Raw genomic sequence first — 16802 nt, 5'->3', positions numbered from 1 at the left:
GAATGTCTATGAGACCCGACTTTTGCATGAATGTCCATGAGACGCAGCTTTGCATGAATGTCTATGAGACCCGACTTTGCACGAATGTCCATGAGACCCGATTTGGTATGAATGTCAATGAGACCTGACTTTGCATGAATGTCCATGAGACGCGACTTTGCATGAATGTCTATGAGACCCGACTTTTGCATGAATGTCCATGAGACGCAGCTTTGCATGAATGTCTATGAGACCCGACTTTGCATGAATGGCCATGAGACGCGACTTTGCATGAATATCTATGAGACGCGACTTTGCACGAATGTCCATGAGACCCAACTTTGCATGAATATCCATGAGACGCGACTTTGCATGAATGTCCATGAGACGCGACTTTGCATGAATGTCTATGAGACCCAACTTTGCATGAATGTCCATGAGACCCAACTTTGCATGAATATCCATGAGACGCGACTTTGCATGAATATCCACGAGATGCGACTTTGCATGAATGTCTATGAGACCCAACTTTGCATGTATCGGCACCTTTTTTCTTATCTGCAAAATGCCGATAACACCATTTTTGGCCGATTTGTTTTGGTCGCCAATATATCGGTGCATCCCTAGGCCATACATACAGTCATGGCCGAAATTGTTGGCACCCTTGATATTTTTCCTGAAAATCAAGTATTTCACACAAAAAAGGTATTGCATTAACACATGTTTTGCTATACACATGTTTATTCCCTTTGTATGTATTGGAACAAATATAAAACAGAGGCAGAAAAGCAAATATGACATAATGTCACACAAAACCCCAAAAATGGGCTGGACAAAAGTATTGGCACCCTTAACTTAATATTTGGTTGCACACCCTTTGGAAAACATAACTGAAATCAGTCGCTTCCTATAACCATCAATAAGCTTCTGACACCTCTCACCCGGAATTTTGGACCACTCTTCCTTTGCAAACAGCTCCAGGTCTCTCTTATTGGAAGGACACCTTTTCCCAACAGCAATTTTAAGATCTCTCCACAGGTGTTCAATGGGATTTAGATCTGGGCTCATTGCTGGCCACTTCAGAACTCTCCAGCGCTTCTTTGCCATCCATTTCTGAGTGCTTTTTGACGTATGTTTGGGGTCATTGTCCTGCTGGAAGACCCAGGATCTTGGACACAAACCCAGCTTTCTGACACTGGGCCCTACAGTGCGACCCAAAATCCTTTGGTAATCCTCAGATTTCATGATGCCTTGCACACAGTCAAGGCACCCAGTGCCAGAGGCAGCAAAACAACCCCAAAACATCATTGAACCTCCACCATATTTTACCGTAGGTACTGTGTTTTGTTCTTTGTAGGCCTCATTCCGTTTTCGGTAAACAGTAGAATGATGTGCTTTACCGAAAAGCTCTATCTTGTTCTCATCTGTCCACAAGACGTTTTCCCAGAAGGCTTTTGGCTTACTCAAGTACATTTTGGCAAACTGTAGTCTTGCTTTTTTATGTCTCTGTGTCAGCAGTGGGGTCCTCCTGGGTCTCCTGCCATAGCGTTTCATTTCATTTAAATGTCGACGGATAGTTCGCGCTGACACTGATGCTCCCTGAGCCTGCAGGACAGCTTGAATGTCTTTGGAACATGTTTGGGGCTGCTTATCCACCATCCGGACTATTCTGCGTTGCAATCTTTCATCAATTTTCCTCATCCGTCCACGACCAGGGAGATTAGCTACAGTGCCATGGGTTGCAAACTTCTTGATAATGTTGCGCACTGTGGACAAAGGCAAATCTAGTTCTCTGGAGATGGACTTGTAACCTTGAGATTGTTGATATTTTGCCACAATTTTGGTTCTCAGGTCCTCAGACAGTTCTCGTCTCCTCTTTCTGTTGTCCATGCTTAGTGTGGCACAGACAGACACACAATGCAAAGGTTAAGTGAACGTCTCTCCTTTTTATCTGCTTTCAGGTGTGATTTCTATATTGCCCACACCTGTTACTTGCCCCAGGTGAGTTTACAGGAGCATCACATGCTTGTAACATTCTTATTTATCCGCAGTTGTGAAAGGGTGCCAATACTTTTGTCCAGCCCATTTTTGGAGGTTTGTGTGACATTATGTCGAATTTGCTTTCTTTCCTCCCTTTTTTTGTTTTGTCCCAATACACACAAAGGGAATAAACATGTGTATAGCAAAACATGTGTTAATGCAATACGTTTCGTGAGAAATACATGATTTCCTGGAGAAATATCAAGGGTGCCAACAATTTCGGCCATGACTGTATATGTAAAAGGAACAATTTGTCTGTTGGTAGTAGAAGAGACCCAATGAGGAAAGTCCTGCCAGTGAGGGGGATTGAGGGTTTATGTACAGAGAAAGCCCACTTTAATACTTAGCTCAGCTATTTATAGTGACCTACTTGTGTTTAACATGAACAATGCTTTACATTCATGAAGAAAAACAGCCAACTTATCATTTCCGAGTGGCAGGTGAAGGCTCCGTACATCGAGGTTCTGCATGTTCAACCAAGTGCAACTGTCTGCCAGAGTAAGCCATGCGTTTGCTAATGCAGTAGCTTGATATGACTGGGAGCCATGCCTGCTTAATATATGGTTCCAGTTGACAGCTTTGGGGGGGTGTTTTCTCGTTCGCAACGTTTTGTGACTGCAGCGTGGTGTAAAGTTTCCATTTGTGCCTGGTTTCCTGGGACAGTCCCTGTTGTCAAGGGTCTGTCCCCAAACAAATGGGCAACCCAAGATTTGTCCCCGAGCACCATGACCTGCAGTGGTTCCCGTCTGGTTTTTATCAATTCTTTATATCCATTGCAGTGTGCCAACTCCAGCTAAAGTCACACATTAATGCAAATTGCGCTGCTAGAGCTGCCTGCACGGGCGCAGTTACCCATGTAGTGATGCAAGCGCGGATCACGCTTGGCGCTCCGACTAGGATTGATGCTTCCACAATGTCACTTCAGTCGGAGCCTGCACACTGTCATGGTTATGAAGAATTGATAGAAACCGGACAGGAACCACTGCAGGTTAATGACATATATTGCTAACCGCCGATTCACCTCGAATGGTGGTGTCCACAGAACCAAAAAAGGTCCGACTGCAAAATGTAGTGTGAAAGGAGATTCACACAGAAAGAGGTCCCAATAGAGGACAGACACTGCGGCTTAAAGTGTTACTAAACCCCAGACCCTGCATTCACTAAATCCGGTCTTCCCGGACCCTGCATTCACTATATCTTGTCTTCCCGGACCCTGCATTCACTATATCTGCTCTCCCCGGACCCCGCATTCACTATATCTGCTCTCCCTGGACCCCGCATTCACTATATCTGCTCTCCCCGGACCCTGCATTCACTATATCCGGTCTCCCCGGACCCTGCATTCACTATATCTGGTCTCCCCGGACCCTGCATTCACTATATCCGCTCTCCCCAGACCCTGCATTCACTATATCCGCTCTCCCCGGACCCTGCATTCACTATATCCGCTCTCCCCGTACCCTGCATTCACTATATCCACTCTCCCCAGACCCTGCATTCACTATATCCGCTCTCCCCGGACCCTGCATTCACTATATCCGCTCTCCCCACACCCTGCATTCACTATATCTGCTCTCCCCACACCCTGCATTCACTATATCCGCTCTCCCTACACCCTGCATTCACTATATCTGCTCTCCCCACACCCTGCATTCACTATATCTGCTCTCCCCACACCCCGCATTCACTATATCTGCTCTCCCCACACCCTGCATTCACTATATCTGCTCTCCCCACACCCTGCATTCACTATATCCTCTCTCCCCGGACCCTGCATTCACTATATCCGGTCTCCCCGGACCCTGCATTCACTATATCCGGTCTCCCCGGACCCTGCATTCACTATATCTGGTCTCCCCGGACCCTGCATTCACTATATCCGGTCTCCCCAGACCCCGCATTCACTATATCCGGTCTCCCCAGACCCCGCATTCACTATATCCGCTCTCCCCAGACCCTGCATTCACTATATCTGCTCTCCCCGGACCCTGCATTCACTATATCTGGTCTCCCCGGACCCTGCATTCACTATATCCGGTCTCCCCAGACCCCGCATTCACTACATCCGCTCTCCCCGGACCCTGCATTCACTATATCCGGTCTCCCCGGACCCCGCATTCACTATATCTGCTCTCCCCCGACCCTGCATTCACTCTATCCGGTCTCCCCGGACCCTGCATTCACTATATCCGCTCTCCCCGGACCCTGCATTCACTATATCCTCTCCCCGGACCCCGCATTCACTATATCTGCTCTCCCCGGACACTGCATTCACTATATCCGCTCTCCTCGGACCCCGCATTCACTATATCCGCTCTCCCCGGACCCCGCATTCACTACATCCGCTCTCCCCGGACCCTGCATTCACTATATCCGCTCTCCCCGGACCCCGCATGCACTATATCCGGTCTCCCCGGACCCTGCATTCACTATATCCGCTCTCCCCGGACCCTGCATGCACTATATCTGCTCTCCCCGGACCCCGCATGCACTCTATCCGGTCTCCCCGGACCCTGCATTCACTATATCCGTTCTCCCCGGACCCTGCATACACTATATTAACTCTCCCCGGACCCCGCATTCACTATATCTGGTCTCCCCGGACCCTGCATTCACTATATCCGCTCTCCCTGGACCCTGCATTCACATACCCCCTTATCCATGGCTTTGCAACCACACATACTTGAACATGCTTACATATCATAGTAGAATATAGAGCACATTTCTAGAGAGTGGCCCCATGCAGTGATCGCACGGTGTAATGATGGGGGGGGGGGGGGAATACCCCTTCTGATATGGGCAGCTCCGTAGCTTCGTGCAGGTGGATGAGATGCAGATATCACTGTCCATGACATGCGTCAATGAAGGGGAGGATCCATAGTCAGTGCGACATCCTAGTGTAACATGCTTGCATTGAGTCCATCTTGCACAGAAATTCTGGTATTCACAATGTGAAAGCTAATGTCATGCTATGAGGGGTAGGAAGGATAGCAGACAGGAGCAGGACCCCCCCCCCCATTGATATATTAGACAGGGTAAAGCACGGGTCATGTAATAGCGGGGATGGAGGTGGCGGCAGGACCAGTTCCATGTGAGAGTATAATAAATGGGAAGGCAGGTGAGGGGTTAAGCAGCAATAATACGTATTCATGTATCATGTCATGGACGGTGATATCCGCATCTCATCCACCTGCACGAAGCTACGGAGCTGCCCGTATCAGTAGGGGTCCCCCGATCGTTACACCGCGTGATCACTGCATGGGGCCACTCTATAGAAATGTGCTCTATATTTTACTATGATATGTAAGCATGTTCATGTATGTGTGGTTGCAGGGCCATGGATAAGGGGGTACCACCAGTCCTCCTGTACGGGAGCCAAACCAGCATGTTCATGTATGTGTGGTTGCAGGGCCATGGATAATGGGGTACCACCAGTCCTCCTGCACGGGAGCCAAGCCAGCATGTTCATGTATGTGTGGTTGCATACCATGGATAAGGGGGTACCACCAATTCTGTACGGGAGCCAAGCCAGCATGTTCATGTATGTGTGGTTGCAGGGCCATGGATAATGGGGTACCACCAGTCCTCCTGTACGGGAGCCAAGCCAGCATGTTCATGTATGTGTGGTTGCATACCATGGATAAGGGGGTACCCCCAGTCCTCCTGTATGGGAGCCAAGCCAGCATGTTCATGTATGTGTGGTTGCATACCATGGATAAGGGGGTACCACCAGTCCTCCTGTATGGGAGCCAAGCCAGCATGTTCATGTATGTGTGGTTGCAGGGCCATGGATAAGGGGGTACCAGCAGTCCTCCTGTATGGGGCCGAGGCCAGCATGTTTATGTATGTGTGGTTGCAGGGCCATGGATAAGGGGGTACCACCAGTCCTCCTGTACGGGGTCCAGGCCAGCATGTTCATGTATGTGTGGTTGCAGGGCCATGGATAAGTGGGTACCAGCAGTCCTCCTGTATGGGGCCGAGGCCAGCATGTTCATGTATGTGTGGTTGCAGGGCCATGGATAAGGGAGTATTACTGGTCCTCCTGTAAATTTGCTCTATATTCTACTATGATATGTAAGCATGTTTATGTATGTGTGGTTGCAGGGCCATGGATAAGGGGGTACCACCAGTCCTCCTGTATGGGAGCAAAGCCAGCATGTTCATGTATGTGTGGTTGCAGGGCCATGGATAAGTGAGTACCAGCAGTCTGGTACGCTGGTTTTTTTGTCATGTTGTCATTTATTTTTACATTGTGTTGGGTGAAGGGGTTACCGCTTTTTAATAACGCTGATATCTTCAATAAAGATCTTTTGATGCGTTTTTGATGTGTTCTGCATTTTTTTTGTTCATTTTTCTTGTTGCTAGGCAGATTTAAAACACATCAAAAACTCAACTTTTTGCATTCAAAGTCCCAGGTGAAAACGTGGAGATGTGAAAGTGTGCCATAGGAAATCATACAAGCCCTAGACTCCACCTCCATGAAGCTAGGTTCACACCCATGCAGGTTGCATTTGAGCCGTTTCTGCATTGCGTTTTGCACCTGCATTTTTGCCGTGTTTTTGATGCGTTTTCAATTTTTTTTTTCATTTTTCTCCATTTTTCTTGTTGCTAGGCAGATTTAAAACACAAAACACAATCGAAAACGCATCACAAACTCTTTTTAATAACGTTGATATCTTCAATAAAGATCTTTTGATGCGTTTTTGATGTGTTCTGCATTTTTTTTTGTTCATTTTTCTTGTTGCTAGGCAGATTTAAAACACATCACAAACTCAACTTTTTGCATTCAAAGTCCCTGACCCTTTCTAATTAAACGCACCGGGTGAAGATGTGAACGTGTCCCATAGGAAATCATGATAAATGGACTGTACTGCGTTTCTGGAAAACACATAGGTGTGAACCTAGGGTAAGGCTTTTTTGGATTTCAGCTCTAAATGAAAAAAAAAATGCAATATGCAACAAATTTATTTAAAAAAAAAATAACAACTTTTTTTTTTTTTAACAAAGCCCCCGGACATAAAAGCCCTAGACGCCACCTCCACCTCCACGGCTATGCAGGTTGCGTTTGAGCTGTTTCTGCATTGCGTTTTGCGTTGCATTTTGCACCTGCATTTTTGCCGCGTTTTCGATGCATTCTCCATTTTTTTAAATTTATTTTAAAAAAAAATAACTATTTTTTTTTTCTAACAAAGCCCTAGACTCCACCTCCACCTCCAGGGCTATGCAGGTTGTGTTGAGCCGTTTCTGCATTGCGTTTTGCGTTGTGTTTTGCACCTGCATTTTTGCCGCGTTTTTGATGCGTTCTTCATTTTTTTTTTCATTTTTCCTGTTGCTAGGCAAATTTAAAACGCATCAAAAATGCATCAAAAACTCAACTTTTTGCATCTCAAAAAGTCCCTGACCCTTTTCAAAAAAACGCATCGGGTTAAATTGCGGAGATATGACCCTGTCCCATAGGAATGGACTGTAGTGCGTTGTGGAAAACGCATAGGTGTGAACCTGGGGTAAGGCTTCTTTGGATTTCAGCTCTAAATGAAAAAAAAAAATGCAATATGCAACAAATTTATTTAAAAAAAAAAAATCTTTTTTTTTTTTATTATAACAAAGCCCCCGGACATAGAAGCCCTAGACTCCACCTCCGTGAGACGAGGTTCACACCTATGCAGGTTGTGATTGAGCCGTTTCTGCATTGCGCTTTGCGTTGCGTTTTGCACCTGCATTTTTGCCACGTTTTCGATGCGTTCTCCATTTTTTTTTTCATTTTTCTTGTTGCTAGGCAGATTTAAAACGCATCCAAAATGCATCAAAAACTCAAACTTTTTGCATTCAAAAAAGTCCCTGACCCTTTTCAAAAAAACACATCGGGTGAAAACGCGGAGATGTGACCCTGTCCCACCATAAGAAATCATGTTAAATGGACTGTAGTGGGTTGTGGAAAACGCATAGGTGTGAACCTGGGGTAAGGCTTCTTTGGATTTCATCTCTAAATGAAAAAAAAAATGCAATATGCAACAAATTTATTTAAAAAAAAAATATTTTTTTTTATTATAATAAAGCCCCCGGACATAGAAGCCCTAGACTCCACCTCCATGAGGCTAGGTTCACACCTATGCAGGTTGTGCTTGAGCCGTTTCTGCATTATATTTTGCGTTATGTTTTGCACCTGCATTTTTGCCGCGTTTTCGATGCGTTCTCCATTTTTTTTTTCATTTTTCTTGTTGCTAGGCAGATTTAAAACGCATCAAAAATGCATCAAAAACTCAACTTTTTGCGTTCAAAAAAGTCCCTGACCCTTTTCAAAAAAACGCATCGAGTGAAAACGCGAAGATATGACCATGTCCCATAGGAAATCATGTTAAATGGACTGTAGTGCGTTGTGGAAAACGCATAGGTGTAAACCTAGGGTAAGGATTCTTTGGATTTCAGCTCTAAATGAAAAAAAAATGCAATATGCAACAAATTTATTTAAAAAAAAAATAACTTTTTTTTTTTTTAACAAAGCCCCCGGACATAAAAGCCCTAGACTCCTCCTCCACCTACACGGCTATGCAGGCTGCGTTTGAGCCATTTCTGCATTGCATTTTGCGTTGCGTTTTACACCTGCATTTTTGATGCGTTCTCCATTTTTTTTTTTTCATTTTTCTTGTTGCTAGGCAGATTTAAAACGCATCAAAAATGCATCAAAAACTCAACTTTTTGCGTTCAAAAAAGTCCCTGACCCTTTTCAAAAAAACGCATCGGGTTAAAACGCGGAGATATGACCATGTCCCATAGGAAATCATGTTAAATGGACTGTAGTGCGTTGTGGAAAACGCATAGGTGTAAACCTAGGGTAAGGCTTCTTTGGATTTCAGCTCTAAATGAAAAAAAAATGCAATATGCAACACATTTATTTAAAAAAAAAAAAAAAATCTTTTTTTTTTTCTTGTAACAAAGCCCCCGGACATAAAAGCTTCCGGATAAATCTCTAGGCTGGAGGCAGAAGCCAGGTAGGCTCTGTATCTGAGCTGATCTGATGGCACAAAGAGAAGAGCTGGACATCGTCCGTCTCCTAGCAACCGCCGCAGGCAGTTTAAAAATAGTGAAAATGTATATGAATAAGGAAAATTGTCTGGAACAACGATTAATATTTCATCCTGGACTTTATTGTGAAAATGTGTTGCAAAGAAGCTGCAGCTGAACACGTTGACAGTTTTACGGGCAGTGCCTCGTGTTGTCCTCCTCGCCGGGCGGAGCCCCCAACGCAATCGAATTCTCGGACCTAATTATCATAGTACATCGTGTGTAGTGGAAGGAAGCACCCTATGCAGGTGATTTGAAAAAGGGAAGTTCTCCCGAAGCTGAGCCCCGGGGTCACACTGATGCGCTCTGGAATTTGCAGCGTTTTCTGTGCGTCTTCCATACCGCATTAGAATCGCACCCCGTTCATGCGAACCGCTGCGGGTGTGTAGGTTAAGTTAACAACCCCCCGAAAGCGGTGCGATGTGCAGAATCAGATCACATAGGTGTGAATACCCGTGCGATCCGATTCTAGTGCGGACCAAAAAAAGGGTCTTGCGCCTTTTTGGTGCGGTGCGATTAGAGCCTTACAAAATGTACGACTCCGATCGCACCGCACACAAATCGCATGTGATTCGCACAGGAATGCGGTGCGGTTCCTGTGCGAATCACATGCGATATACTGCACCGCATGAGTGAAATACCCATGCGATCTGATTCTAGTGCGGACCCAAAAAAGGATCCTGCACTTTTTTGGTGCGGGTGCGGTGCGATTAGAGCCATACAAAATGTACGGCTCTGATCGCACCACACAAAATCGCACGTGATTTGCACAGGAATCCGCTGCGGTTCCTGTGCAAATCACATGCGATATACCACACCGCATTTCTGCGAACCCACCCTCACTGTCTAACATGGGATTTCACATGTCATGCAACTTTGGGTCCAACACGTCAGATCCCAAATCGCAGCAGTGTGAACCGAGCCTCGGTGTTACATTGTTTCTCTTGTCTGAACAATGTTGATAAACACCGAGTCATTCAATTCTTTATTGAAAGCTGCAGTTGCTGTATGTACAGGGCGACTCTCTGCTTCATTTTCAGAGCCAGAATTGTCGGCGGAAGAACTGGAATTGGTACACACTTCCTGTTCTATGGGCGTGTGTAGCACATCCAGTGACCTCAGTTAGTTAATTACATTTCTTTTCATTTCCATGGTTATGCGTTTTCTTTTTCAGCCCGGGTTCACACTGATGTGGTGCAGAATTCCGGAATGTACAGGGCGACTTCCTGCTTCATTTTCAGAGCCAGAATTGTCGGCGGAAGGCCTGGAATTGCTACACACTTTCTTTTTTATGGGCGTGTGTAGCACATCCAGTGATCTCAGTTAGTTAATTGCATTTTTTTTTTATTTCCACGGTTATGGGCGTGTGTAGCACATCCCGTGTCCTCAATTAGTTAATTGCATTTCTTTCCATTTCCACGGTTATGTGTTTTCTTTTTCAGCCCTGGTTCACACTGATGCGGTGTGGCATTCCGCAATGTACAGGTCAACTCTATGCTTCATTTTCAGAGCCAGAATTGTCGGCGGAAGGACTGGCCTTTCTACACATTTCCTTTTTTATGGGTGTGTGTAGCACATCCAGTGTCCTCAATTAGTTAATGGCATTTTTTTCCATTTCCACGGTTATGTGTTTTCTTTTTCAGCCCCGGTTCACACTGATGCAGTGCGGAATTCACAGCGTGTTCAGTGCGAATTCCACAATGTACAGGGCGACTCTCTGCTTCATTTTCAGAGCCAGAATTGTCGGCAGAAGGACTGGACTTGCTACACACTTCCTTTTTTTTATGGGCGTGTGTAGCACATCCAGTGTCCTCAATTAGTTAATTACATTTCTTTCCATTTCCACGGTTATGTGTTTTATTTTTCAGGCCCAGTTCTTACTGATGCAGTCCTGAATTCACAGCATTTTCAGTGCGAATTCCGCAATGTACAGGGCGACTCTCTGCTTCATTTTCAGAGCCAGAATTGTCAGCAGGACTGGACTTGCTACACACTTCCTTTTTTTATGGGCATGTGTAGCACATCCAGTATCCTCAATTAGTTAATTACATTTCTTTCCATTTCCACGGTTATGTGTTTTCTTTTTCAGCCCCGGTTCACACTGATGCAGTGCAGAATTCCACAATCTACAGGGCAACTCTCTGCTTCATTTTCAGAGCCAGAATTGTCGGCGGAAGGACTGGACTTGCTACACACTTCCTTTTTTTATGGGCGTGTGTAGCATATCCAGTGTCCTCAGTTAATGGCATTTTTTTCCATTTCCACGGTTATGTGTTTTCTTTTTTAGGCCCAGTTCTCACTGATGCAGTCTGGAATTCACAGCATTTTCAGTGCGAATTCCGCAATGTACAGGGCGACTCTCTGCTTCATTTTCAGAGCCAGAATTGTCGGCAGAAGGACTGGACTTGCTACACACTTCCTTTTTTTTATGGGCGTGTGTAGCACATCCAGTGTCCTCAATTAGTTAATTACATTTCTTTCCATTTCCACAGTTATGTGTTTTCTTTTTCAGGCCCAGTTCTTACTGATGCAGTCCTGAATTCACAGCATTTTCAGTGCGAATTCCGCAATGTACAGGGCGACTCTCTGCTTCATTTTCAGAGCCAGAATTGTCAGCAGGACTGGACTTGCTACACACTTCCTTTTTTTATGGGCATGTGTAGCACATCCAGTATCCTCAATTAGTTAATTATATTTCTTTCCATTTCCACGGTTATGTGTTTTCTTTTTCAGCCCCGTTTCACACTGATGCAGTGCAGAATTCCACAATGTACAGGGCGACTCTCTGCTTCATTTTCAGAGCCAGAATTGTCGGCGGAAGGACTGGACTTGCTACACACTTCCTTTTTTTATGGGCGTGTGTAGCATATCCAGTGTCCTCAATTAGTTAATGGCATTTTTTTCCATTTCCACGGTTATGTGTTTTCTTTTTCAGGCCCAGTTCTCACTGATGCAGTCTGGAATTCACAGCATTTTCAGTGCGAATTCCGCAATGTACAGGGCGACTCTCTGCTTCATTTTCAGAGCCAGCAATTGTCAGCGGAAGGACTGGACTTGCTACACACTTCCTTTTTTTATGGGCGTGTGTAGCACATCCAGTGTCCTCCATTAGTTAATGGCATTTTTTCCATTTCCACGGTTATGTGTTTTCTTTTCCAAAGCATGGCCAGTAATGGACCAATACAAAGCAACCCCTTTGAAATGTTACTACGGTTGGCAGCCACCCCTGCCACACTGCATATCCAGAGCGGAGACGCTCCGTTTCCTGGTGCAGCTTTGCAGCTCCCATGGCAGCTCTCTGGCGGCGATCTCCTACAAGTCACACGGTATACGCAGCGACTGTCTTATTTACTTTGGCTGTATATTATCGAGTTAGAATTATGGGTATGTAAATAGATCCATAGATGAATACTAAATGCATAAAAAATGCTCATAAAGTGAATTTATATGCAGACACAAGGGAAGAGCAGATAAATAGCTGCTGTGCACAGATGCTCGCAATAATTACATTTTCAAGTATCAAAGAAAACACATTACAACCTCCTGGGCCGCACAGACTTCTCATTGACGGGGGGAAAATCATGGAGCAAAAATGCATAAACTGTCACCCACCGTGAAATCCATCCGGTAATGCAGCGAGGTTTGTAGATCCGTACACAGCCTGCTTCCAATTGGCCGTTAAAGCGTATCCAGCCCAAAAGCAAACATTTCATATATAGCAGATTAACAATTCTTAAAGCGGTTGTAAACCCTCACATATCCCCAGTGAAGTGACTGGCCTCCACACAGAGGTGATACAAATCTTCCTACATAAGTTGTACCTCTTTATCTGCAGTCTTCTCTTCACTACATCTGTTCAAAGTGCTAAATCTAGAAGGGTTCATGTACACGGGACACTTCTGAACGATGGAAACTGACTGCTGGAAAACGTAGGTTAAAAAAATACTGTTTAGCCTCATTTGCATTCCGCGTTTAAGCGCGTTTAGAAGAGTTTTTTAAAGATAACCTCAGGAGACCTTCCAAAATGCACTGAAAAACAGTAAAAAATGAGCAGAATGTGTTGAGGTGACCTGTCTCTTCTGGTTCACTATGGATCCCATCATGAGCATAATGTGGCGCTTTCGACCATGGGTACACCTCTCCTGCTACCCACCAGGGGAATAGCCTCACACCAGGGACCACTTCAGGCCTTCTGCAACCAGCCCTAAACTCCACCTCCATGAGGCTAGGTTCACACCTATGCAGGTTGCGTTTGAGCCGTTTCTGCATTGTGTTTTGAGTTTTTGCACCTGCATTTTTGCCTCGTTTATAGGTGTACCCATGCAGGAGGTGACTGCAGAGACCCCATCCCAGTGAGTACTAATGACCCCTGGAGGGGAGAGATGGAGTAAGGGAAAGTGGCTTGCTGAGACTTCAATGGAAATGCTGCAGAAAAGCAGGTAGTGCGTTTTTTCTGCATTTTTGATTCGTTTTCCATTTTAAATCTGCCTAGCAACAAGTAAAAGGAAAAAAAAATGAACCCCCCACAAACGCATCAAAAACGTGGTGTCAAAATGCACCATGAGGGGAGAGATTGAGTAAGGGAAGATGGTTTGCTGAGGGTGCTGCATGATGCTTTCACATATGACTTCTGCGGACCATCCATTGATTTACTTTGTAATGGCAAGTGACCCCGGATAGTATGTCGATGTGATGCGACTATTTTTTGCTATCTTCCAAGTTCCATCAGTAAAGTGCAGCAACCCTATCTGTGTGCGGACATTCCTTCCTTTGGGGATATATACTGTAGATTAACGGCTGGGAATGTCAGGAGGAGGCCTCTGGCATGGAATGGGGCACAAAATGATGGAAGGTTGAAACCTCAGCAGGAGGGTCACTGTTCTAACAGGAGAGGAACGGGGCACGGACTGGTGCTTTTGGCGCTGATTTCCAGCCATTGGCAAGCCCCTACTACACGTTGGGCAAATTGGCAGCCAATGGAGGGATTGGTAGAGAGGGGTGGAGGACATGGAGTGCCGGGTGAGCTAGAGGAGTCTGGCAGCAGCATTCATGATAGACTGAAGGGGGGGGATAGTCTATGTAGATGAAGGCCAACAGGGTAAAAGTTGGAATAGTCCAGGCAAGAGAAAACAAGGGGGTGTGTGTTTGGGGGGGGGGGGCAGTGGTGTATTTTGGTTTTGTGCTGCCCTAGGCAAGACTAAAATCGGGAACCCCCCATCTAAATTTGTCCTGTCTAAGATCCACCCTTCAGGAGAGGAGGAGGGCAATGTGACAGAAGGGCAGCAGGACGAGGGGCAGCGGGATGAGGGTAGCGCTGGACAGGAGGGGGGCAGCATGACAGGTGGGGGAGGCAGCGGGAAAGGTGGGGGGCAGCATGACGGTGAGGGAGCAGCATGAAGGGGGGGCAGTGTGACAGGACTGTGTTTGCACCAGTCCTCCAAGCTCTTATCTGTCCAACCGTGGCTCCTCCAGATGGTGTCAGGATCTGGTGCCGGGAGCGGTGTCCCATCTCCACCAGGATCGCCGACAACAGCTGGAACAAAGAGTGGGGGGCTACTCCACCCTGACCGCCTCGTCTTCTTCCTCCTCCTACACGGACCCTCCGTTGGCACACCCTGGCCTCACCCACCCTGCACACTGGAGATCCTAACTGGAGCCTGGCTGACAGTGGATCCTGCCCCCCAACCGCTCCCTGCACACACCAGGGATCCACCCACCACTCCGCCGTCCTCTGCAGCTGGTCCCCCCTACTTGTGTGTCTACTGTCCCCCCCCATTCCCATTAAATATCACTTTTTCCACGTTTTCTGCGACTGGAACAGCATCTTTAGCTACAGTTGGTAAATTATTTATTTTTTGGTTTTTCTTGCAGGAAAGAGCACCTGGTTAGACCTCAGCTGCCACCCCGGTCCCAGTGACATCGTTGTCCTGCCTGGCCAAGAAGCCATTGTGCACTGTGACGTCGGCAACACCGAGGGGGGCACCAATGTCACCTGGTGGAAGAACGGAAAGCAACTCAACCCAGAAAACCTCACTGTGCTTCCCAATGGAGGGCTGCTTCTGTCACAAGGTGAAGGGTCAAGCATGGAAGGAAGTTACTCCTGCATGTACCAGAACTCCTTTGAGTGGTAAAAGGCAGAACCGGTACCATCAGATTGGCAGGTGGGTCCTAACTACTTTATTTCCAGTCATTTTTTTATTGTAATTGCCGTTAGAAAATTGGTGGAAATTATAGATCAGTGTTTCTCAGCCATTTTTTAAAACTTTAATTAAAACGTATTGAAACAGAACATTAAGATCCACCCTATGAGAGATGCTTTCATGGCCAAGGAGGTTAGGACGTGGAAGGGTTTGGTGCCTTGGCGATCTGATATGTCGATAGACAGTTTAGCCCATGGTTTCTCAACCAGGGTTCCATGGAACACAGTGGTTCCTTCAGAGGTTGCCAGGGGTTCCCTTGAGCAATGAGCACTTTCTGACTCTCAGATAAGTTCTCTCTGACACCATTGATCTTTTTAGTTATCTGTAAGGGGTCATTCTTCTCAATGACCACAAGTGTGAGGAGCATTCTTCCCAGTGACCATCCATTGAATCCTAGGGTTCCTCCAGAGGCTGCTAGGGGTTCCTTGAGCAATGATCAATTTCTGACCATTGACCATCACGCTAATGTATCATGAGTTGTAGATCTAGTCATTTTTAGCAGGGGTTCCCCGAGACTGGAAAGGTATTTCCAGTGTTCCTCTGTGTTGTAAATGGTTCCTTAAGAGGTTGCCAGGGGTTCCTTGAGCAATGAGCACTTTCTGACTCTCAGATAAGTTCTCTTTGACACCATTGATCTTTTTAGTTATCTGTAAGGGGGTCATTCTTCTCAATGACCACAAGTGTGAGGAGCATTCTTACCTCTGACCATCATAATGGTGTTCCATGAGTTGTAGATATAGTAATTTTTAGCAGGGGTTCCCTGAGACCGGAAGATTAATAAATGGGTTCCTCTTTGTTGAAAAAGTTGAGAGAGGCTGATGTAGATCGAAAAAACATAACATAAGCCAATAATACTAATTCACAGCATTTGCAAAAAGTGAAAGCAACAAAATCTACCCTTGCAATGGGGCCTTTTGCATTGCAAGGGATAACCGCATGTTTAGCCTAGGAGTGCCAGAATAAGGACCTCATTCCTCACTCCAGTAGGGTCCCTATAGTGGTGTGAAGCCTCCTCTCTAAGGTGCTCTCAGCCAAGGTGGCACTCTGACCTCCTGCATGTACCATGAAGGGTTAATAGCCCTACATTGTATGTGATGATGCTGAGAGACTGCCCACAGCCTGGAGAGCCGGAAGGAGAAGAGGAGAGCGCTGGAGCTGGCTGGAGCAGGGGTGAGGTAGTTGCTGCTCCCCCTTAGACCTAAGAGTAGTGGGAAAGGAGGGGGGGGTAGGGCCGGAGCTACCATAAGGCAGCTTAGACAGCAACCCCATGGCAACAGAATGGGGGAAGGGGTAAAATACCCAGCACAGGTGGGGGAGCCGGCTCCTCTTGTTTCTTCGTTCAGCACTGTGTATAGGGATGTCAGTCCTTCCAGCCCGGTGGAAAGGTCCGTGTCTTCCCAGCCTGCCCGTCTGCAGCACTAGATCCCTGCTGCACACCCCTCTTCAACAAGTTCCTCCACCCAGCTCCTGCCCCCTGCAGCACTCTTCTTCTTCAAGCTCCTGCTCTCTGCCTGCCTGGCT

The sequence above is a fragment of the Staurois parvus genome, unplaced genomic scaffold (genome assembly GCF_062004578.1).
Source record: "Staurois parvus isolate SC_StPar_1 unplaced genomic scaffold, SC_StPar_1.0 ptg001407l, whole genome shotgun sequence".
Lineage (NCBI taxonomy): Eukaryota > Metazoa > Chordata > Amphibia > Anura > Ranidae > Staurois > Staurois parvus.
This window is presented reverse-complemented; position numbering follows the sequence as displayed.